Genomic DNA, 24,705 nt, shown 5'->3' on the forward strand with positions numbered 1-24,705 from the left:
TACAGGCATGAGCCACTACGCCCAGCCTCCATGAGTATCTTTATGACTTCTTACCATGTAATTTTCATGAATTTATTCTGCTTATATTTTACTCATTTCTTACATCAAATATTAAATTTGATTTTCCACATTTTTCTTTAATAAATATTAGCATTAATGGTTGTAAATTTTTGTCTAAATATTTTAGCTGGTTTCTTAAGTGTCATAGGTAGTATGTTAATTATTAATTCGTAAGCATTTTAAATTTCGATTTCTATTTCCTCTTTCCTTCATCCATTATTTTGACCTCATTTAAAACTCACAAACTTGGGGGGAGGAGCCAAGATGGCCGAATAGGAACAGCTCCCATCTACAGCTCCCAGCGCGAGCGACACAGAAGACGGGTGATTTCTGCATTTCCATCTGAGGTACCATGTTCATCTCACTAGGGAGTGCCAGACAGTGGGTGCAGGTCAGTGGGTGAGTGCACCGTGCGCCAGCCAAAGCAGGGGCGAGGCATTGCCTCACTCGGGAAGTGCAAGGGGTCAGGGAGTTCCCTTTCCAGGGGTGCCACTCCCACCCGAATACTGTGCTTTTCTGACGGGCTTAGGAAACGGTGCCCCAGGAGAGTATAGCCTGCACCTGGCTCAGAGGGTCCTACACCCACGGAGTCTCCCTGATTGCTAGCACAGCAGTCTGAGATCAAACAGCAAGGGGGCAGCGAGGCTGGGGGAGGGGCGCCCGCCATTGCCCAGGCTCACTTAGGTAAACAAAGCAGCCTGGAAGCTTGAACTGGGTGGAGCCCACCACAGCTCAAGGAGGCCTGCCTGCCTCTGTAGGCTCCACCTCTGGGGGCAGGGCACAGACAGACAAAAAGACAGCAGTAACCTCTGCAGACTTAAATGTCCTTGTCTGACTGCTTTGAGGAGAGCAGTGGTTCTCCCAGCACGCAACTGGAGATCTGAGAACGGGCTGACTGCCTCCTCAAGTGGGTCCCTGACCCCAGACCCTTGAACAGCCTGACACCTCACACGGCCGGCCAGGTACTCCAACAGACCTGCAGGTGAGGGTCCTGTCTGTTAGAAGGAAAACTAACAGAAAGGACATCCACACCAAAAACCCATCTGTACATCACCATCATCAAAGACCAAAAGTAGATAAAACCACAAAGATGGGGAAAAAACAGAGCAGAAAAACTGGAAACTCTAAAAAGCAGAATACCTCTCCTCCTCCAAAGGAACGCAGTTCCTCACCAGCAATGGAACAAAGCTGGACGGAGAATGACTTTGACGAGCTGAGAGAAGAAGGCTTCAGATGATCAAATTACTCTGAGCTACGGGAGGATATTCAAACCAAAGGCAAAGAAGTTGAAAACTTTGAAAAAAATTTAGAAGAATGTATAACTAGAATAACCAATACAGAGAAGTGCTTAAAGGAGCTGATGGAGCTGAAAACCAAGGCTCGAGAACTACGTGAAGAATGCAGAAGCCTCAGGAGCCAATGCGATCAAATGGAAGAAAGGGTATCAGCCCTGGAAGATGAAATGAATGAAATGAAGCAAGAAGGGAAGTTTAGAGAAAAAAGAATAAAAAGAAACGAGCAAAGCCTCCAAGAAATGTGGGACTATGTGAAAAGACCAAATCTACGTCTGATTGGTGTACCTGAAAGTGACGGGGAGAATGGAACCAAGTTGGAAAACACTCTGCAGGATATTATCCAGGAGAACTTCCCCAATCTAGCAAGGCAGGCCAACATTCAGATTCAGGAAATACAGAGAACGCCACAAAGTTACTCCTCGAGAAGAGCAACTCCAAGACACATAATTGTCAGATTCACCAAAGTTGAAATGAAGGAAAAAATGTTAAGGGCAGCCAGAGAGAAAGGTCGGGTTACCATCAAAGGGAAGCCCATCAGACTAACAGTGGATCTCTTGGCAGAAACCCTACAAGCCAGAAGAGAGTGGGGGCCAATATTCAACATTCTCAAAGAAAAGAATTTTCAACCCAGAATTTCATATCCTGCCAAACTAAGCTTCATAAGTGAAGGAGAAATAAAATACTTTACAGACAAGCAAATGCTGAGAGATTTTGTCATCACCAGGCCTGCCCTAAAAGAGCTCCTGAAGGAAGCGCTAAACATGGAAAGGCACAACCGGTACCAGCCACTGCAAAATCATACCGAAATGTAAACACCATCGCGACTAGGAAGAGACTGCATCAACTAACGAGCAAAATAACCAGCTAACATCATAATGACAGGATCAGATTCACACATAACAATATTAACTTTAAATGTAAATGGACTAAATGCTCCAATTAAAAGACACAGACTGGCAAATTGGATAAAGACTCAAGACCCATCAGTGTGCTGTATTCAGGAAACCCATCTCACGTGCAGAGACACACATAGGCTCAAAATAAAAGGATGGAGGAAGATCTACCAAGCAAATGGAAAACAAAAAAAGGCAGGGGTTGCAATCCTAGTCTCTGATAAAACAGACTTTAAACCAACAAAGATCAAAAGAGACAAAGACGGCCATTACATAATGGTAAAGGGATTAATTCAACAAGAAGAGCTAACTATCCTAAATACATATGCACCCAATACAGGAGCACCCAGATTCATAAAGCAAGTCCTGAGTGACCTACAAAGAGACTTAGACTCCCACACATTAATAATGGGAAACTTTAACACCCCACTGTCAACATTAGACAGATCAACGAGACAGAAAGTCAACAAGGATACCCAGGAATTGAACTCAGCTCTGCACCAAGCAGACCTAATAGACATCTATAGAACTCTCCACCCCAAATCAACAGAATATACATTTTTTTCAGCACCACACCACACCTATTCCAAAATTGACCATATACTTGGAAGTAAAGCTCTCCTCAATAAATGTAAAAGAACAGAAATTATAACAAACTATCTCTCAGATCACAGTGCAATCAAACTAGAACTCAGGATTAAGAATCTCACTCAAAACAGCTCAACTACGTGGAAACTGAACAACCTGCTCCTGAATGACTACTGGGTACATAATGAAATGAAGGCAGAAATAAAGATGTTCTTTGAAACCAACGAGAACCAAGACACAACATACCAGAATCTCTGGGATGCATTCAAAGCAGTGTGTAGAGGGAAATTTATAGCACTAAATGCCCACAAGAGAAAGCAGGAAAGATCCAAAATTGACACCCTAACATCACAATTAAAAGAACTAGAAAAGCAAGAGCAAACACATTCAAAAGCTAGCAGAAGGCAAGAAATAACTAAAATCAGAGCAGAACTGAAGGAAATAGAGACACAAAAAACCCTTCAAAAAATAAATGAATCCAGGAGCTTGTTTTTTGAAAGGATCAACAAAATTGATAGACTGCTAGCAAGATTAATAAAGAAAAAAAGAGAGAAGAATCAAATAGATGCAATAAAAAATGATAAAGGGGATATCACCACCGATCCCACAGAAATACAAACTACCATCAGAGAATATTACAAACACCTCTATGCAAATAAACTAGAAAATCTAGAAGAAATGGATAAATTCCTCAACACATACACCCTCCCAAGACTAAACCAGGAAGAAGTTGAATCTCTGAATAGACCAATAACAGGAGCTGAAATTGTGGCAATAATCAATAGCTTACCAACCAAAAAAAAGTCCAGGACCAGATGGGTTCACAGCCGAATTCTACCAGAGGTACAAGGAGGAGCTGGTACCATTCCTTCTGAAACTATTCCAATCAATAGAAAAAGAGGGAATCCTCCCTAACTCATTTTATGAGGCCAGCATCATCCTGATACCAAAGCCTGGCAGAGACACAACAAAAAAAGAGAATTGTAGACCAATATTCTTGATGAACATTGATGCAAAAATCCTTAATAAAATACTGGCAATCAGAATCCAGCAGCACATCAAAAAGCTTATCCACCATGATCAAGTGGGCTTCTTCCCTGGGATGCAAGGCTGGTTCAATATACGCAAATCAATAAATGTAATCCAGCATATAAACAGAACCAAAGACAAAAACCACATGATTATCTCAATAGATGCAGAAAAGGCCTTTGACAAAATTCAACAACCCTTCATGCTAAAAACTCTCAATAAATTAGGTATTGATGGGACGTATCTCAAAATAATAAGAGCTATTTATGACAAACCCACAGCCAATATCATACTGAATGGGCAAAAACTGGAAGCATTCCCTTTGAAAACTGGCACAAGACAGGGATGCCCTCTCTCGCCACTTCTATTCAACATATTGTTGGAAGTTCTGGCCAGGGCAATTAGGCAGGAGAAGGAAATCAAGGGTATTCAAGTAGGAAAAGAGGAAGTCAAATTGTCCTTGTTTGCAGATGACATGATAGTATATCTAGAAAACCCCATTGTCTCAGCCCAAAATCTCCTTATGCTGATAAGCAACTTCAGCAAAGTCTCAGGATATAAAATTAATGTACGAAAATCACAAGCATTCTTATACATCAATAAGAGACAAACAGAGAGCCAAATCATGAGTGAACTCCCATTCACAATTGCTTCAAAGAGAATAAAATACCTAGGAATCCAACTTACAAGGGATGTGAAGGACCTCTTCAAGGAGAACTACAAACCACTGCTCAAGGAAATAAAAGAGGATACAAACAAATGGAAGAACATTCCATGCTCATGGGTAGGAAGAATCAATATAGTGAAAATGGCCATCCTTCCCAAGGTAGTTTACAGATTCAATGCCATCCCCATCAAGTTACCAATGACTTTCTTCACAGAATTGGAAAAAACTACTTTAACGTTCATATGGAACCAAAAAAGAGCCCGCATCGCCAAGTCAATCCTAAGCCAAAAGAACAAAGCTTGAGGCATCACTCTACCTGACTTCAAACTGTACTACAAGGCTACAGTAACCAAAACAGCATGGTACTGGTACCAAAACAGAGATATAGATCAATGGAACAGAACAGAGCCGTCAGAAATAATGCCACATATCTACAAGTATCTGATCTTTGACAAACCTGACAAAAACAAGAAATGGGGAAAGGATTCCCTATTTAATAAATGGTGCTGGGAAAACTGGCTAGCCATATGCAGAAAGCTGAAACTGGATCCCTTCCTTACACCTTATACAAAAATCAATTCAAGATGGATTAAAGACTTAAATGTTAGACCTAAAACCATAAAAACCCTAGAAGAAAACCTAGGCATTACCATTCAGGACATAGGCATGGGCAAGGACTTCATGTCTAAAACACCAAAAGCAATGGCAACAGAAGCCAAAATTGACAAATGGGATCTAATTAAACTAAAGAGCTTCTGCACAGCAAAGGAAACTACCATCAGAGTGAACAGGCAACCTACAAAATGGGAGAAAATTTTCGCAATCTACTCATCTGACAAAAGGCTAATATCCAGAATCTACAATGAACTCCTACAAATTTACAAGAAAAAAACAAACAACCCCATCAAAAAGTGGGCAAAGGACATGAACAGACACTTCTCAAAAGAAGACATTTATGCAGCCAAAAAACACATGAAAAAATGCTCACTATCACTGGCCATCAGAGAAATGCAAATCAAAACCACAATGAGATACCATCTCACACCAATTAGAATGGCAATCATTAAAAAGTCAGGAAACAACAGGTGCTGGAGAGGATGTGGAGAAATAGGAACACTTTTACACTGTTGGTGGGACTGTAAACTAGTTCAACCCTTGTGGAAGTCAGTGTGGCGATTCCTCAGGGATCTAGAACTAGAAATTCCATTTGACCCAGCCATCCCATTACTGGGTATATACCCAAAGGACTATAAATCATGCTGCTATAAAGACACATGCACACATATGTTTATTGCGGCATTATTCACAATAGCAAAGGCTTGGAACCAACCCAAATGTCCAACAAGGATAGACTGGATTAAGAAAATGTGGCACATATACACCATGGAATACTATGCAGCCATAAAAAATGATGAGTTCATGTCCTTTGTAGGGACATGGATGAAATGGGAAATCATCATTCTCAGTAAACTATCGCAAGAACAAAAAACCAAACACTGCATATTCTCACTCATAGGTGGGAATTGAACAATGAGAACACATGGACACAGGAAGGAGAACATCACACTTTGGGGACTGTTGTGGGGTAGGGGGAGGGGGAGGGATAGCATTGGGAGATATACCTAATGCTATATGACGAGTTGGTGGGTGCAGCGCCACCAGCATGGCACATGTATACATATGTAACTTACCTGCACGTTGCGCACATGTACCATAGAGCCTAAAGTATAATAATAATAATAATAATAAAAAGAAAAAAAAAACCTCACAAACTTACAGATTCTTGTGAGTTATCTTTTAGTTTTTATTTGTAACTTACTTGGAAAGACAGTTACAATACGTGGTTTATTTAATCCCAATTATTTGTTGCATCTTAATTATGGTCTAGAGAAATGTTTCTTCAAAGTTAATTTTGTTAACGTAAAGATTCTGATTTACAGGTCTAGAGTTGAGCCTGAGAATACATACATAGACACAGATATGTTAGTGCACAAGCAGCTAATATCACTGAATTATTATAAAATATATCTGATAAAAAGTATAGTATTTTCAATGCTAAGAGGTATAGGACTTAAAATGTACAGACCAAATTGGCTTAAAGAACTAGGATAACTTACATATGCTAATGAATGCAGTTTCCAAAAGAACCTGACTCCATATTTTGGGACACTTGTTTTTGTTTGTAAATACAAGACAATGAACAGAACCATCTTGAATTAGACTTCCTAACAAAGTCTGTTTGTTTTGAACATATTTCTTATTCAGGAATTAAATTTGGGAGTAGCAAAATGCTCTCTAAAAGAGAGAGTAATTATAGTTAAGAGAAAGCAAGAAAACATTATTAGAGTGCATTAACATAAGCAATATTCCCATCTTCACAACAACATCCATTAAGAAAAAAAGACTTTTGTCTACTGGTTCCTGATAAGAAGGGCATGAACTGTTGCCTCATTCTTCTCCTTCTTCTAAATATTGGAGATGCCACAGACCCATACAAGAAGTTGACAGGAGTCTGAGGAAAGTGGCTGTGTTTCAGTTAGGAGTAGGCCAAGGTAGACATCTGGTACAGCGTGACACAGCAAGTTTGGAGTGCAGGTGCACAACTCTGTGCATTAGGTAATCACATTTATGTAGCCATTTAATGTAACCTGTTTGTGTGAGCTCATATCTGGCTTTGAGCCATTATCTGTGAGTAATATAACTGCATTGCTGACTCTGTAGAGTGCAGAGAGAATAAAGCCCTGTCCCAACTGCCCATGGTTCCTCGAGTGTTCTTTCAGCTACCCACCACCTGTCTACCAGCTCCCCTTGGACCCCAGCTTGCATTGGAACCTGACAGTTGACATAGTTGGCAGGACCCTGAGGTGAGTGAGCCCTTTGCTCCTGATTATCTCAGGTCAGCCATGTGGCCACATCAAGGTTTATGGTACCCAGTGGCTGTCATTCTGCTAGGATGGGCCTTGGTGGAAACACGGGGCAGTGGTGAACGTGTCCCCCATGAGCATGGAGAAGCAGTTTAAGTACCTGGAAGCACAGAGCTTGGAGAAGGAGCTTAAGTACCTGGAAGCACAGAGCACTGAGAAGGAGTGCACCTTTGCTGGAAGAGTTGGGTAGGCATTTTTGTTTATGCTACAGGAAGTGCACGCTGAGTCCCTGCAGAATGCAGCACAGTTAAGGGACTTCCAGATGCAAGCAGAGCACCTGGAGACCCAGCTACACAGCTTGGAATGTGAATTAGGGGCTGCTGTTAGTGCAGGCCTGGGACCAACATCCTGGTCAGAGACCCCTGCTTGGTCTGATATCAAGGAGGAAGAACCTCTGTTGTGGGCTTGCCCAGTGGACCATCAGAAAATAGAGCATGAACAGCCATTGGGGACCCAGGGGCAAGCTCAGGGACCCCCTACTATGGCAGGGCACATGTCATACACTGCCTATACTCCAGCTGAGCTGCAGGAATTAGGTAAACAGTGTTGGCAGCACTCAGGGGAGGCCCTACCAGACTGTATGCTTCATCTTTGGGATGAGGGAGCCAACAGTATTGTCTGCCCCACCTCTGAAATGGAAAAGTTGGCCTCCATTATGACCAATCCCTCCTTCCATCAATGATTGCTGGTGAGCAGGTGGTTAGCATAGGGGCAAAGCAACTACATGCTAATTGAATGGCTGATGGCAGTCATACAAACAGTATGGAATGATGCCAGAGAAATACCAGAAACTGTGAGTAAATGGCAGTTGTATACAGATTTGGTGCAATTAATTCAAGAGATGGCTATGTGGCAGGCTATGTTTAATCTGAGTACCTGAGGGCCAGATGATGAATGCTTTACATCCCACGTGAGGGACCTTGTGTTGGGCTCTGCACCGACAAGACAAGTGCCTTTGGCTCTCTGGCCACTGTCCTCACTCTGTATGTGGGGCGCCACATACATGAGGTGACTACTGCCATGGCGACCCTTGGGGAAGCAGAGGGCCATAGGCAGGAATAAGGAGTCTGTGTCACAAAAAGCAGGAAGGTACCCCTTCAGCAGGGGATGACCTCATGGGACAAAAAGAGGCCCCAGCAGAGATGTGGGCAGATGTGGATTGATTTGATTTTGGCTGGGGTCAACTGAGAGAAAATTGATAAGCAACCCAATGAAGTGCTGTTAGCTTTATGGAGGCGATTGTCCCTGGAGCAACAATTCTGAAAATCGCCCAAAAGGGAGAAGAACGACACTGCTTGACTTTGTCATGCCTGGATGCTCCAGCTCAAGGAGTACTTTCAGGCACTTGGAGGTATACAGCCTTTTGTGTTTGATCAGGGAAATGGCCGAGGTCCCTTGGCTTGGGGGGACACTGGACGACCAGTGGCCACTTGTGGAATTGGCAATCCACTGGTCCCCCACCAACGTATAGTGGGTGCTGGCACTGGTAGACACTGGCATAGATTGTAGCCTCATCTATGGGAAAGTGGATAAGTTTCCAGGCAAGGCTGTATGCATAGACAGCTATGGAGACTGGTCAGTGAAAGTGAAACCTATATCTTTGCACCTTGGCATTGGCTGCTTGGCTTCCCACTTATACACTGTGTATGTCTCTCCTATACGTGAGTACATTCTGTGGGTGGACATATGCATCACCAGGCCCAGGTCCTGCCACCACCCCGATGGGTAACTTCCACTCATCAATACTGCTTCCCAGGTGGGCATATGGAGAGAACTGAGACTATTAAGAAGTTAAAGGGGGTGCAGATAGTGTGTAGCTCTCACAGCCCCTACAATTCTCTCATATGGATGGTCAGGAAGCCTGCCATAACTTGGTGAATGATGGTGGATTATCAAGAATAAATAAAGCAATACCTTCTTTACACGCAGCTGTACCATCTGTCATGGATTTGATGGAGTGCTTGTTGATGGAATTGTGACAGTACCACTATGTAGTGGACTTTGCCAGTGCATACTTCTTAATCAACATTACTCCAGAGAGCCATGAACAAATTGCCCTTGCATGGGAAGGGCGACAGTGGACTTTCACAGTCGTGTCACAGGGCTATATGCATAGCCCCACCATATTTCATGGTCTCGTTGCCATGGATTTAGCCACCTGGAAATTTCCAAAGGGGGTCTGTGTATTCCATTATATTGATGATATCTTTTTAGCCTCTGATTGTCTTGCAAATTTAGAAGTGGCAACACCCCTCTTGTGACAACATTTGGCAGCATGCGGTTGGGCCATCAATGAATCCAAGGTCCAAGGGCCTGGATTGTCTGTTAACTTCTAGGGAGTTATCTGGTCAGGTAAGACCAAGGCCATACCAGAGGCTATCATCCGCAAAATACAGGCATGTTTCTGGCCCAACCATGGTGAGGCAGCTACATACTTTTGTGGGCCTCTTGGGATATTGGCTGGCATTTGTGTCCCATTTGGCTCAGACGATAAAACTATTTTATCAGTTGACTAAAAGGGAACTACCTGGGATTGAGACAATGAGGCTGAGATGGCTTTTCTCGCAGCCAAGCAGGCCATATAGCAAACGCCGACCCTATGAATAATTGACCCACGATGCCCATTTGAACTCAATGTGCATGTAACTACAGATGGTTTTGGCTGGGGCCTATGGCACACACAGAGCACTATAGAACACCAGTAGGCTTTAGGTCCCAACTTTGGAAGGGAGCTGAGCTCTGGTATTCATTGATAAAGAAGCAATTAGCAGCTGCATATGCCAACCTTCAGGCTTGTGAGTGAGAGTGTGATGGGATGGGCTATAGTAGTTGTGCGGACAACTGACCCAATAGAGGGGGTACATTCATGGATAATGACCCCCCGGACTGGGATGGCACAGACATCCACCTAAGGAAAGTTGGGTGCCTACTTAGAACAGTGGAATACCATGAGTACAAGCTCCTTAGCAGCAGAATTATGAGAAGTCTTGGGACCTGTAGTTCTGATGTAAGATAAGGCCATGAGTCAGCCTGAGGCACCCTTAAATCCTGAGCTATCAACATTCAAAGAGGGGTGCCCCCATATTCCCGATGAGGCATGGTATATGGAAGGGTCCACCCGAGGTGTCACTGCTGCCTGGGCCGCTGTTACAGTCCAACCTAGTACTGATACCATATGGTTTGATACCGGGTGTGGACAAAATAGTCAATGGGCTCAACTCAGGGCAGTGTGGATGGTGATCACCAAGGAGGAAACAGTTACAGTAATCTGCACTGATAGTTGGGCCATTTAGAGGCCTGACCTTGTGGTTAACTACCTGGAAGTTACAAAATTGGCTAGTTGTCCACCCCCCCTATTTGGGGCCAGGTCATGCAGAAGACCTATGGGAAATGGGCTTCCAAAAAGATGTAACTATTTATCATGTGTCAGGCCACGTACCTTTGGCTGCCTCCAGCAACAATGAGGCAGATGCCTTGGCCAAGGTTTCGTGGATGGAGTCAGCACCTACACAAGATGTAGCCCTATGGCTGCACCGAAAATTGGGCCATGCAAGCGGTAAACTAATGCAACAATAAAAACTAATAGAACTGGGGTCTATCCTTGCCATGCAAGATATCTAGGAGGACTGCCAGAAGTGCCCAGCATGCTCACAGGCATACCCCAGATGGAGACAGATGCCGAGTGTTAAACAAGTGATGGTAGGGCGGATGCCCTTGACTAGATGGCAAACAAACTACATGGGGCTGCTGCCAAGGTCACAGGGGCATACGCATGTGCTGACGGCTGTAGACAGAGCCACTGGTCTGTTGTTTGCCTACCCTTGCAGGATGGCCGACTAACGACATACCATTTGGGCCCTGCAACACTTGTGTACCCTATACAGTCATCCCCTGACAGTTGAAAGTGATAGAGGAACACATTTTGCTGGACAGCAGGTACAACAGTGGACACAATGGATGGACATAAAGTGGAAGTTCCATGTTCCATATAACCCCCAAGCTGCTGGTATGATTGAGCGATATAATGGACTCCTGAAAACAGGTTATGCTTGCCTGTTACTTCCCCGTCTTTGCAAGGTAGAGTTCAAGGTTGGACCTGATGCTCCAAACTTTGAATGAACAGCCACAGAAAGGCGGCATGGCCCCATTGGAGGCATTGCTACACCGAGCCATTTTCCCCATCCAGTTATAGGTACACACCAAGGATGAACTCCTCCGACCAGATATGTGGATGAATGGTAATCTGTTGTTGCCTGCCGCTACGCCACTATAGGCAGGGAGCAAAAAAGCTGGCTTTGGCTGTGGACCTTTCAAGCCCCCCAGTGCTGATGGTTGCCTATTGTAACCCCCTGGGAAGAGGACCTACAGTATGATCTGCATGACATTCCTTGGGTATTTAATATATGGCCTCTGCAATTGACCATTCATAGGGGAATGGCCAGGGAAGAAACCTTCTTCCTGGGGACATATGTATTGTCTGTCTGGCCTATTATGAGCTCCTCAGTGACTTTGGCATGGATATAAGACCCAAAGGAACGATGGGAGTTGAGAAGGTGTGGTACCATTGCCCAGTGCAGAAGCCCTTGGGGGCATTGTTATCCAGAGATGAAAAGTTGGCTTGTATTTTGCCTGAAGGGTGTGATTTACCCATGTTAGTACCTGTGCCTGCTTTGTAGTTTTGACTGTAGGTTGACATGCTCCAACAGCACTGTGGAAAGGGCCCACACCTATGTTGAGGTGACCAGTGCTTCCAATTATTGGATCTGCACCGCCATTTCAGTAGCACCTGCAGATAGCTATGCCTGGCACATACATCCAGCTTCTGTGGAAAACTGGACATGGTTAGAGACTTGGGGTCCCATGGCTGAAGTATGGAACGCGACATGGCAAGCTTTGGATAGGGGTTGCCGCAAAACCCATGGCATGCCCGCTCCCTGGCTAACTCATAACTCTATAATGGATGGGGCTGGTTAGTGGGAAAACACGTGGTGCCCCCACCACAGGTATCACAATGTATAGAGCATCACTGGGGTAATGTCACCGTGTGGTGGTTGCCTGCCATAGTCTGTATAAATATAACATATGTCACCACACCAAATGTGTGGTGAAATAGGCAGCCTCATCAAGGCTGGATCCCATTGGACTTTGTGCCCCCTGGTAGTTTATGGGTTGATGGAGACAGGGGATGGTCATATTTGCCAGCTAATGTGACCAGGAGACAGGACTGGCTGCTGTATCTGGGGGTGGCTTATGTTCCTGCCACTGTTATGCCCACATTGCCTAGAAGCATACATAACTGGGAGGTGCTACCTTCCTGGTTTTTGCGAGTGCAATGAGCCCCCTGATGGCTCTACCCCTTAGCATTAACCATCCCTGGAGCAGGTGTCATAACTGTAGAAATGCAAGTTATGGCCCTTGGGGAGCATACTGCTTGAGCCTTGAATTACACCTGAGTTGCCCTCCTTCTGTTGACAGATGAGTTGATCAAACTAGGAAGGTGGTACTGCAGAACCAGATGGCCCTAGACATATTAACTGCTGCCCAAGGTAGCACCTGTGCTCTTCTGGGGATGCAATGTTGTACTTTCATCTCTGACAATCAGCAAAACATTAACAGCAGCTTTGCAGGAGGTTTTCCCCGGATATCAAGGCAGTTGAGAACCTTATTGACAACCCCCCTACAGATATGGTGGGCATCTCTGGGCTCTGGCCTATGCTGGAGCCTAATAATTATGGGCAGCATAGTGGGAATATTAGTAGTGAGTTGTTGCTCTCTGTGTTGCTGCTATGGCCTATGGGTCCAGGGTTCTGCCCTGTGGGCACATCTCCCCACTAGGAGGACTCCTTTGGGCTAGTGGGTGGAGTGTAAGGAAAATGATTGTGTTTCCGTCAGGAGTAGACCGAAGCAGACATCCAGTACAGCAAGACACAGCAGGTTTGGAGTGCAGGCTCACAACCCCATGCATTATGTAATTACATTTATGTAGCCATTTAATGTAACCTTCTTATGTGAGCTCATATCTGGCTTTGAGCCATTATTGTCTGTGAGTTATATAACTGCACTGCTGACTCTGTAGTAGGGGAAGAGAATAAAGCCATGTCACAACTGCCTATGGTTCCTTGAGTGTTCTTTCAGCTACCTACCACCCAGCCACCAGCATTTCTTCTACCCCAGCTCGTGTTGAAACCTGACAAGGACTGAAAAACCTGGCATACGATCTCTGAGAATTATTTGGTTGACAAGAAGTAGCTGGGTCACATGTAAGGGAAGAAATTGAGTCACAAAGCAAAAGAGCGTGAAATGTCACTGTGGAAAACATTGTCTACCAGAAGATTTTAGTAAAAGCATTTTCCCAAGCATGCACTGGGAAAAGCATTGCCTGATGAACCAGCATTTGCCTGCTCTTTTGGGGAAAAACCATCAAACAGCAATCAGCACCCTGGTGCTGACAGAGTGTGGAAACAATATCAAGGTGATTCCGTGACTAAACAGGGTGAATAAGTATCAGTTTTAGGGAGAGCAATAGGTTTGCTGAGCATTCTCTCCTCCACAGTGGACTTTTCTTATTTTTTCTTTTTCTTTTTCTTTTTTTTTTTTGAGACAGAGTCTTGCTCTGTCTCTCAGGCTGGTGTGCAGTGGCGTGATCTCGGCTCACAGCAAGCTCTGCCTCCCAGGTTCATGCCATTCTCCTGCCTCAGCCTCCCGAGGGACTACACGTGCCCACCACCATGCCTGGCTAATTTTTTGTATTTTTTTTCAGTAGAGAGGGGGTTTTACTGTGTTGGCCAGGATGGTCTCAATCTCCTGACCTCGTGATCTGCCCTCCTCGGCCTCCCAAAGTGCTGGGATTACAGGCATGAGCCACCGCACCCAACCCACAGTGGACTTAAGATCTGAAAATGTGCAGGGCCAATTCTGTGTCTTAATACCAGGGTTTGTGGTCTATCTCTGGTTTCCTTCTTACACCATACTTAAAGGAGGAGTATGAACTTTGTGTTGGCATCTCCCTCTACATAGATACATCTAACAGTAGAAACTCAGGGAAATGCAAAGAAATGTCTGAGGCCTGCAGCTCCCATAACAGAAGACAAAAGGGCTGATTAATTGATATCAGATCATGCCAAATTATAAATTATTTTGTTGGCATTCTTGTGATATTGGGAAAGGTTTTCTTTCCTCCTAATTTCTCCACTTACTCTCTATTAGCTTCTTCAAATCTTATAAAGGTCTTATCTATGATCTTTACATTTTATTTTCTGTGTTTTAATTTGTACATACAAAATGACTGTCCTATAGCTATAAGCATCTTAAAGGCTCTTCTTTCTAATAAAGTCCTCTGTACATTCTGTATTTCTCTTGAAATAATGTGATCCTATCTTAATATTTCCTTTTATCACTAAATTTTTTGAAAGAGGAGTCAACATGGAATTCAGTATTACATCATTTTAAGAAATCTGGTTTTCATTCTCCAGTGCAGATTCATAACCCAGAAGCCTTCTAGTTACCGAGTCCTACAGAAAACTTAATTCATTTGATGGTTTTTACTAGTGTAAAAAGACACCAGTATTTTGAAAGCTTTCTCATTTCTTATTCTGATTATAGTGCTTTCACTCCATGCTCTTTTCTAACAGACTTTCCTATCCTCTTTGTGAGATATTCTTTAATGGTGGTCGGTTTTTTAAAATATATTTTTTATCCTTGGACTACTACAGTCTATATACTAACCTGGACAATATTTTCTAGGTATCTTGACTCAGATCACATCTAAAACTCATGATGCATATACAAATTCTCATCTCCAACTCAAATCTCTTTAGTGAGCTTCAGATTCCTATTTATAATCCAGTCCTAAACAACTTCCATCAGTGTCTCATATCCACCTCAAATTCAACAGGTTCATATCCAGTTGCATTATTTATTTAATCTCCCCTTCTCTGCAGTATGATGCACTGGTCTTTCCCCTACAGTATCTATCTAAAAAAATGATTCCCCTTTCATGTGGTCACGCTAGCCACCTAGAATTTTTCCTGAATTTCTTCATCTCTTTGACCTCCCTGCATTAAAAGGAGTACCAGATCTTTTCACTTATATTTTACTTAATGTCATGTAAATACCATTCCTATTCTCTATATGTCACTGCCTGACTTTAAGTTTTCATTATATTTTACCTAAAAATTTCCATATTGTCTATCTCCAATCCTTCCACCCTGTTCTTATTTGAAATATCTAGTAAGTTAATTTTTCTAAAATAAACAATTGATCATGTTAATCTCATTTTAAAAATTCTTTAGTACATTAAGAAAAAAATTGTGAAGGATGACAACACAAAGCTCTTCAGGATCAGCCCCTTTCTATTCTCTTTGTCATGTTTGGGAAACAAGAGTGCTTATCCTCTCCACAATTCTCTAGTTTTTAATTCAGTGATTTACTTTAATATATAAGCGTGATGACTCTGAGGTAACTGTAGGTAATATATAAGCGTGATGACTCTGAGGTAACTGTAGGTAATATATAAGCGTGATGACTCTGAGGTAACTCTGAGGCTGTTAGGGTTCAGCCTACTTGATGGAGAACTCTGTCCCTCTGTCCCTTATATAATCTAATCATACTGTATTGAAAGTACATCTTCCACTTGGTTGCTCAGGCAGTGAGAGGTTATGAAACATATTTGTCATAGTCTTACTTTTCATTTCGTATCTTCTAGTAGCTCTTTCGACCAATTGTCTAAACTATAATGGCTTAATTTTAGAAAGCTTTTATACTAATTTAATGTAATTGAAATGGAAGTGTTTTACATTTTCCAAATGCAAATAAATGGTAAAACTGCGTTATACAAAATGATTTTAACTATTCCTTTAAGAAAGAAGCTTGCAAATATTCTTTCATGTTCATAGCTCTCCTACAATTATGTATTCTTTAATTTGTATTTGTTAGCTGAATAAAGGTTGTTGTGCTTATAATTATTTTGAAATATGGCAACAATTCATTGGAATATCGATAATGCATTTTAATTTTAAATAAGCACAGATTTCTTATACTATATATTTGATATTTTAATGTTGTCTTTCTCCACCTGAGGACTAGGATTTCCTGCAAGTTTAGATGTGCCAAGTTACTGGATAAACGTGGTACATTTTCTGAAAGCATCCATTTTACACAAAAAAAATTGGGAAAAGTTTATATTAAATGTTTCTCAATTTTACTTTACTAGAATAAAACATTCTAATGCATTTTAAAAACCCACAGTGAGACTTTAAAAGAATTTTTTTTTTTTTTGAGATGGAGTCTTACTCTGTCACTCAGACTGGAGTGCCGTGGCGTGATCTTGGCTCACTGCAGCCTCTGCCTCCTGGGTTCCTGCCTTCTGCAATTCTGCCTCAGCCTCCCAAGTAGTTGGGAAGACAGGAATGCGCCACCATGCCTGGCTAATTTTTGTACTTGTAATAGACACAGGGTTTCTATTAAATGTTGACAAGGCTAGTCTGGAACTCCTGACTTCGTGATTCACCCACCTTGGCCTCCCAAAGTGGTGAGATTATAAGCGTAAGTCACCGTGTCTGGCCATTTAAAAGAAATTTCTTACTTACATTGGACATTTCAAACCACACACCAAGACATGAGGCAAATAGTGACTTAACCTCTGATATTGAGCTTATTTCAGTTGAAAATATTTCAGAGAGTTTGCTATAGAGAAATTATTTTAGTCTTTGCTCAGGCATGTTGGTAAGTTTATGTTTTTTATGGAGGAATATTCAGTGATAAGAAATAAGGAGTTGTTTTTCTAATATTTGATTTAAATTTCAGATTTGGCTTTGAATTTAGAGAAAATGATCACACATGTTAATTGTAACTTTCTATAAAAGAAAATACTACATGTCAATCTATTATAAGAAGACAAAATAAATTGAATTTCTGACATCTGATTCTCCATTTATGGAACTACCTTTGCAAAAATTGTAACAGTGATAAAAATTATGACAGTGAAATGGATATGACCTAACTGACTCCATCTTGCCTTTAACCTTCAAATTGTCCTTGTATATTCCTGGGCATAGGCCGACCTAACTATAGGAGGAATTTAGTTTATAGTGTAACTGAAACAAAGTTAACAACCCTTTCCTGAAACAACCCCCTCCTTTCCTAGGGACCTGACTTATTTTGTAAAACTAACAACTAAGCCAAAAGGTTAAAAATTATGGTTCAGGTGTCATGCAGCCAGAGGCTACAAGATTCCTAACCTCCCCAATTGCTCCTATGGATAACATCACTATTGTAAAACCTAAGGTCGGTGTTTGAGGTATTTTTCAGGCCCTGCCTTCTGATGGACCAGTGCCAAACTATCTTTAAAACCCTAGACTGAGGCCAGGCACGGTGGCTCATGCCTGTAATCCCAGTTCTTTGGGAGACCGAGGCAGGCGGATCACCTGGGGTCGGGCTCAAGAGCAGCCTAACCAACATGGACAAACCCCTTCTCTACCCAAAATACAACAATTAGTTCGGTGTGGTGGTGCATGCCTGGAATCCCAACTACTCGGGAGGCTGAGGCAGGAGAATCTCTTGAACCCGGGAGGCGGAGGTTGCAGTGAGCCGAGATCGCACCATTGCACTCCAGCCGGGACAACAAGAGCGAAACTCCATCTCAAAAAAAAAAAAAGGGAAAAAACAGACAAACAAAAAACCCTAGAAAAACCCTAGACGCCAAAATTTCTGAGAGACGGATGTCAGTAATAAAACTCTGGTCTCCTGTTTAGCTGGCTCCACATGTATTGAGTTCTCTATTGCAATTCCGCTGCCTTGATAATTCAGCTCTATGTGGGCAGCAGGCAAGAAGAATCCACTGCGTGATTACATTTATGCCTCTTATATTAGACAAGTTATAAAGTTGTCATATATGTAATCTAACATTTTACTTAATACATATATTCTCTTTACATCCTCCCTAAAACTTAATCTTCTACATTTTACAAGTGACATTTTGGTGATGAAAATCACTAATTTTAATTATGTTTGTGCGTATTTAATTGATAGAAAATTATTTTTCAAATTAATTACAAATACACCCTTTGGTCACATTCATTCTTCAGTTCTAGTTTAGTCTACATTTCCACAGAAATTTACAAGCATCCCTATTCTATTTCATGTATCTAGAGCTTTTCACAAAGTTGCCATTTCTTTCTTGATCTTTTCTTATCTAAATAACTCCAGTTACATCAGCTATTTTACATGTGAACCACTGAATCTTTTTAATGATCCAACATATTTTCTTTTTTATGTGCTTTAGATTGGCAAAACGCTTTTAAATTATAACCCTAAAATGAACATGACTCTGAGAATATGGTTTAACTACTAATGATTAGAGCTTATATAAGATTTTTCTCCTTCTGTCTCATATGTTGAAAAATATGATTACAACCTTGGTCTCAGTTCAGAATAGTTATCCTTTAATATTCATCTACATCCATTTTTATTTACTTTAATGGCTTTTTCCCTCATCTATGATTTGTAAAATGGTCCATTTGTAAGTTGACTTAATATAATTTAGATTGCCATAGTAGACAATTACTTGACTCAGTTCCAAATTAAAGTACTGGAAAAAAACGGAAGCTTTAGTAATTTTAGATTGCTCTACCCTAAACCTAGCAATTAAAAATAATTGCCACATTTTCTATTTTTTTGTTATTGTTACTCAGTCTGGATGTGTCTGAGCTTCTGGCCTGTTAAAATAAAAAGGAGAAAAAATACATTACTTCTAATTATTACAGAGATTTAAAGTAATTAAAATGGCCTGATTTAGGTAAAAGTAGGTTTCTAGTTTTCTTTAAGTTTGGTTCTACATACTTTTAAAATGCCTCAAAAAAGTTTTCATTTCAAATGAGTTAGTTTTGACCAAAATCTGTGGTCACTAATTTCTAGTCAAAACTAAATTTTCATCAATAAAAATGTTCAAGCAGAAGTAGAACATCTGTGAGCCATATTGTAGACGAAATTTCAGCATTAATCTGGGGGAAAGCAGGACCTACTGGGGGTTTGAAAAGTTAGGTTCGTAACTATTATATAGTAAGTTAGGTCCATATCCTTGTACAAAATAACCAGTCAAATAACAGTTCCTTTGATGAATAAATTGGTGAGTGAAGGCCCTCATTTTGAAGTCATCAGAAAGAAATTAAAACAAGTTATTTGGGTATAACCTGTGCCAGCTATTTTCTTCAACTCTGGAACTTCCCTTAGGTATAAAATTTATTGGAAGCTTAGATATAGGAACATTTACATTTTCCTTTAAAACACAAATAGTTTGAATAGAATAGGATGAAAATTCCATATGTAATCCTTAAAAATAACATATAAATCATAAATATTTACATGGGTGTTGAATGTATATTTCTATTTCTTTTAACGTCTTTATTTCACAACACAAAATGTCTGTAATATTCCCCATTCTTGAATGTCATCCATATGTGTTGTATGGCTTTTTCATGTATTGAAATTTTCTTTATATCTGTGTTTTCTTTAAAGCATTTTGATCATACCATTCATGAACTAGCTACTGCCATTTCTTGCATTTTTAAAACTTCATATGTATGCAGAGGGTGGAAATAAGTGCCTAAAGCTGAAATGAAAGAACATAAAATTCTAGATATAAATGTTTGAAATGAAAAATATTCAGGTCCTTTAATCAAACATTTATTAAGTTCCCCATGGGTCTTCCACTCAGTGAGACACTAGATCCCAGTGTTTATCATAAGTTTCCATGCAGGAAATCGGTGTGACTTGGGTGTCATTTGTCCATTCACCTTGGTTTTGAAATATGTATATATATATATGCTTTTGACTCAGCTTTTTATTCCAGTCAAACTGATGATGATTACTTTATCCATATCTATTTTGGGAGCTGAAGGAAAAGTTAAATTTTTGGCTTACTTAAGTCATTTTTTAAAGGGAGAGAGGTCTGTTAGAAATTTATGGCTGCATTTTAACATGTTTGATTATAATAATGACAAATAATTACAACAATATGTATTATGTCATTTAATCTTCCTAGCAAATCTATAAATTTGGTATTGGTATTATCCCAGTTTTGTAGACAAGGAAGAGGGACACAGAGAATTTAAAAACACACTCAACATTTCACAGCTAAGTGTAGAGAAGGCTTTGAGTGAGTCTGTCTCACTCAAGATCTGAGCACCTAATCACTATAGCATGCTTGTAATAAATATGCTGTTACCTATCATTAATGGCAATTTTCTTATTGTATTTGTTATAAACGTTTTCTAATTTATCATCTTTTATGAAATAGATATTCAAGTATATTTTGAAACCAGTAAATGAAAAAATTTGAAAGCTGCAGATAAATGGCAACAATGTTAAGTTCAGACTGTACAATTATTATATGTATATTATTTTACTATTGTCAAATCACCTCATGTCTTTGTTTCCTTCTTTTTTTTTTTTTTCAGATGGAGTTTTTCTCTTGCTGACTAGGAGTGCAATGGCACAATCTCAGCTCACTGCAACCTCCTCCTCCCGGGTTCGAGTGATTCTCCTGCCTCAGCCTCCCGAGTAGCTGGGATTACAGGCATACACCACCACGCCCAGGTAATTTGGTATTTTAAGTAGGGAAGGGGTTTCTCCATGCTGGTCAGGCTGGTCTCAAACTCCCAATCTCAGGTGATCCACCTGCCTCAGCCTCCCAAAGTTCTGGGATTACAGGCGTGAGCCACTGCGTCCGGCCTTGATTTTTTTTTTTCAATTGTAGTTAAAACGTAAGTTCAATTTAATAGTGCCTTGGTTGGATCTTTGAGATTTTAGGTGGAGCTTCTCATTTTCTAGTTTTGTTCCACAATCATGTCTTTCTCTGAAATTCCTCCATATTATATTAAAAAATTAACTTAATGCAGATAACATGGGAAAATCCTTCAGGTGCTGGAAGTAGATTCAATTGAAGATTTAAATTTTAGTTTTGTTTTTCACATATTGAGCTAATTTATAGAATATGAATTCAATCACTTTGCTTAGCTATGCTTTGAACTTAAATATAGACATTTCTAAAATATTTTTCTTCTCTAAATGTAATTATGTTTCTTAATGTAAATTGCTACTTTTTATTAATGAAAAAGTATTCTTAAATAATTAACCAAAACCTTAATAGACACCTCACCAAAGAAGATATAAAGGTGTCAAATAAGTATGTACCACAATGCTCCACATCATCTTTCTTCTGGGAAATGCGAATTAAAACACACTGAGACATCACTACACACCTCTTAGAAAGGCCAAAACCCAGAACACTGACAACGTCAATGCCGGTGAGGATATGGAAAAACAGAAATTTCAACTATTATTGTTGGGAATCCAAAATGGTACAGCCACTTTGAAAGATGGTTTGGTGGTTTCTTACAAAACTAAACATATTCTTACCATATAATAGCAGCAGTCATGCTTCTCAGTATTTACCCAAAGGAGCTGAAAATTTATGTCCTCACAGAGCCTGCACATGAATGTTTACAGCAACTTTATTCATAATTGTCAATCTCAGAAGCAATGATTATGTCGTTCAGTAGGTGAATGGTAAATAAACTATGGTACAGCCAGACAATGGTTATTTTTCAGTGCTAAAAAGAAATGACTTATCAAGCCATGAATGATACGGAGGGATTGTAAATGCACATTATTATGTAAAATATGCTAATCTGCAAAGGCTACATGCTGTATGCTTACCATTATATGACATTCTAGGAAAGGCAAAACTAGGTGACATTAAAATGATCAAGAGTTACCAGAGATTGGGGGAGAAGGGGAGGAATGGGCAGAGAACAGAATATTTTTTAGAGCAGTGAAAATGTATGGTATTATACTAGTAGATAAATGTCATTATCAATTTGTCCAAACTCATAGAAAGTACACCATCAAGAGTGATCCCTAATGTAAATGATGGACTTGGAATGGTAATGATGTGTCTGTCAATGTAGGTTCATCAGTTGAAACAAATGTGCCACTCTGGTGGAGGACACTGATACAGGGGAGGCTGTATGTATGTAAGAAATCTCTGTACCTTCTGCTCAGTTTTCCTGTGAACCTAAAGCTGCTTTAAAAAATAAAATTAGGCTGGGCATGGTGGCTCACACCTGTAATCCCAGCACTTTGGGAGGCCAAGGCGGGCAGTGTTGCAGGAAGCCAGGGACCCCGAATGGAGGTACCGACTGAAGCCATGGCAGAAGAACATAAATTGTGAAGATTTCATGGACATTTATTAGTTCCTCAAGTTAATACTTTTATAATTTCTTATGCCTGTCTTTACTGCAATCTCTGAACATAAATTGTGAAGATTTCATGGGCATTTATCACTTCCCCAATCAGTACTCTTGTGATTTCCTATGCTTGTCTTTACTTTAATCTCTTAATCCCATCATCTTCATAAGCTGAAGATGTATGTCGCCTCAGGACCCTGTGATGATTGCGTTAACTGCACAAATTTTTCATAAAGCTTGTGTGTTTAAACAATATGAAATCTTGGCACCTTGAAAAAAGAACAGGATAACAGTTATGTTCAGGGAAGAAGGGAGGTAACCATCAGGTCTGACTGCCTGAGAGCCAGGCGAACAGAGCCATATTTATCTTCTTACAAAAGCAATAGGAGAAATATCGCTGAATTCTTTTTCTCAGCAAGGAAGAGCCCTGAGAAAGAGAATGAGTTCCTAGGGGGAGGTCTGTAAAATGGCTGCTCTGGGAATGTGTGTCTTATACAGTTTCAGATAAGGGATGAAATAAGCCCCGGTCTCCTGTAGCGCTCCCAGGCCTATTAGGATGAGGAAATTCCTGCCTGGTAAATTTTAGTCAGACTGGTTGTCTGCTCTCAAACCATATCTCCTGATAAGATGTTATCAATGACAATGTGTGCCTGAAACTTCATTAGCAATTTTAATTTCGCCCTGGTCCTGTGATCTCGCTCTGCTCCCATTTGCCTTGTGATATTTTATTACCTTGTGAAGCATGTGATCTCTGTGACCCACACCCTATTTGTACACTCCCTCCCCTTTGAAAATCACTAATAAAAACTTGCTGCTTTTGCGGCTTGGGGAGCATCACGGAACCTGCCGACATGTGATGTCTCCCCTGGACACCCAGCTTTAAAATTTCTCTCTTTTGTATGCTTTCCCTTTATTTCTAAGACTGGCCAACTCCTAGGGAAAATAGAAAAGAACCTACATTGAATTATCGAGGGTGGTTCCCCCAATATCGCGGATCATGAAGTCAGGAGATCGAGACCATCCTGGCTAACACAGTGAAACCCCTTCTCTAATAAAAATACAAAAAAAATTAGCTGGGCGTGGTGGCAGGCGCCTATAGTCCCAGCTACTCAAGAGGCTGAGGCAGGAGAATGGCATGATCCTGGGAGGCAGAGCTTCCAGTGAGCCGAGATCTCACTACTGCACTCCAGCCTGGGCAGCAGAGCGAGACTCCATCTCAAAAATAAATAAATAAATATAAAATTAAAGTGAAAAAGAGGAAATTAAAAAATACATTTGAAAATATATTGGATCTATTGTAGAGTTATAAAAATGACTGAAAAAGTGGGTAGGAAACATTGGGTACAAAAAATAATTACATCTGGATGAGAAAGAGGAAGAATGTATCAAATGTCAGAAAGGTCATCCAGAAATAGCCACTGGAGGAAGGGCAAAATGCAAGGGTTTCCCATTGCTGGCAGATCATGAAGAGAAAATAAGATCACACAGAAAGGGTTCCGGCACTGTGGCTCATGCATGTAATCCGAGCACTGCGCAAGGCCAAGGCAGGGGGGGATCGCCTGAGGTCAGGAGTTTGAGACCAGCCTGACCAACATGGTGAAACCTCATCTCTACTAAAAATACAAAAAAATTAGCCAGGCATGGTGGTGGGCACTTGTATTCCCAGCTACTTGGGAGGCTGAGGCACTAGAATTCCTTTAACTCAGGAGGCGGAAGTTCCAGTGAGCCGAGACTGCATCATTGCACTCAAGCCTGGGTGACAAGAGCAAAACTCCGTCTCAAAAAACAAAACAAAGCAAAAGAAAAACAAAAGGAAAACACAGAAAGTGAACGATTTTACAACTTTTTTCTATTTATTGTCATTTACTATATTCTATTGATAATTAGTAATTATCCTTATATAAAAACATGGTAGAAAACTTGTCATTGTAATAATTTGGTTAAAATATTATATATGTTTTATCAGAAATCAAAATCTGCACCAGCTATGATTTTAATAGAAAT

Source organism: Pongo pygmaeus, chromosome 3 (genome assembly GCF_028885625.2).
Source record: "Pongo pygmaeus isolate AG05252 chromosome 3, NHGRI_mPonPyg2-v2.0_pri, whole genome shotgun sequence".
NCBI lineage: Eukaryota > Metazoa > Chordata > Mammalia > Primates > Hominidae > Pongo > Pongo pygmaeus.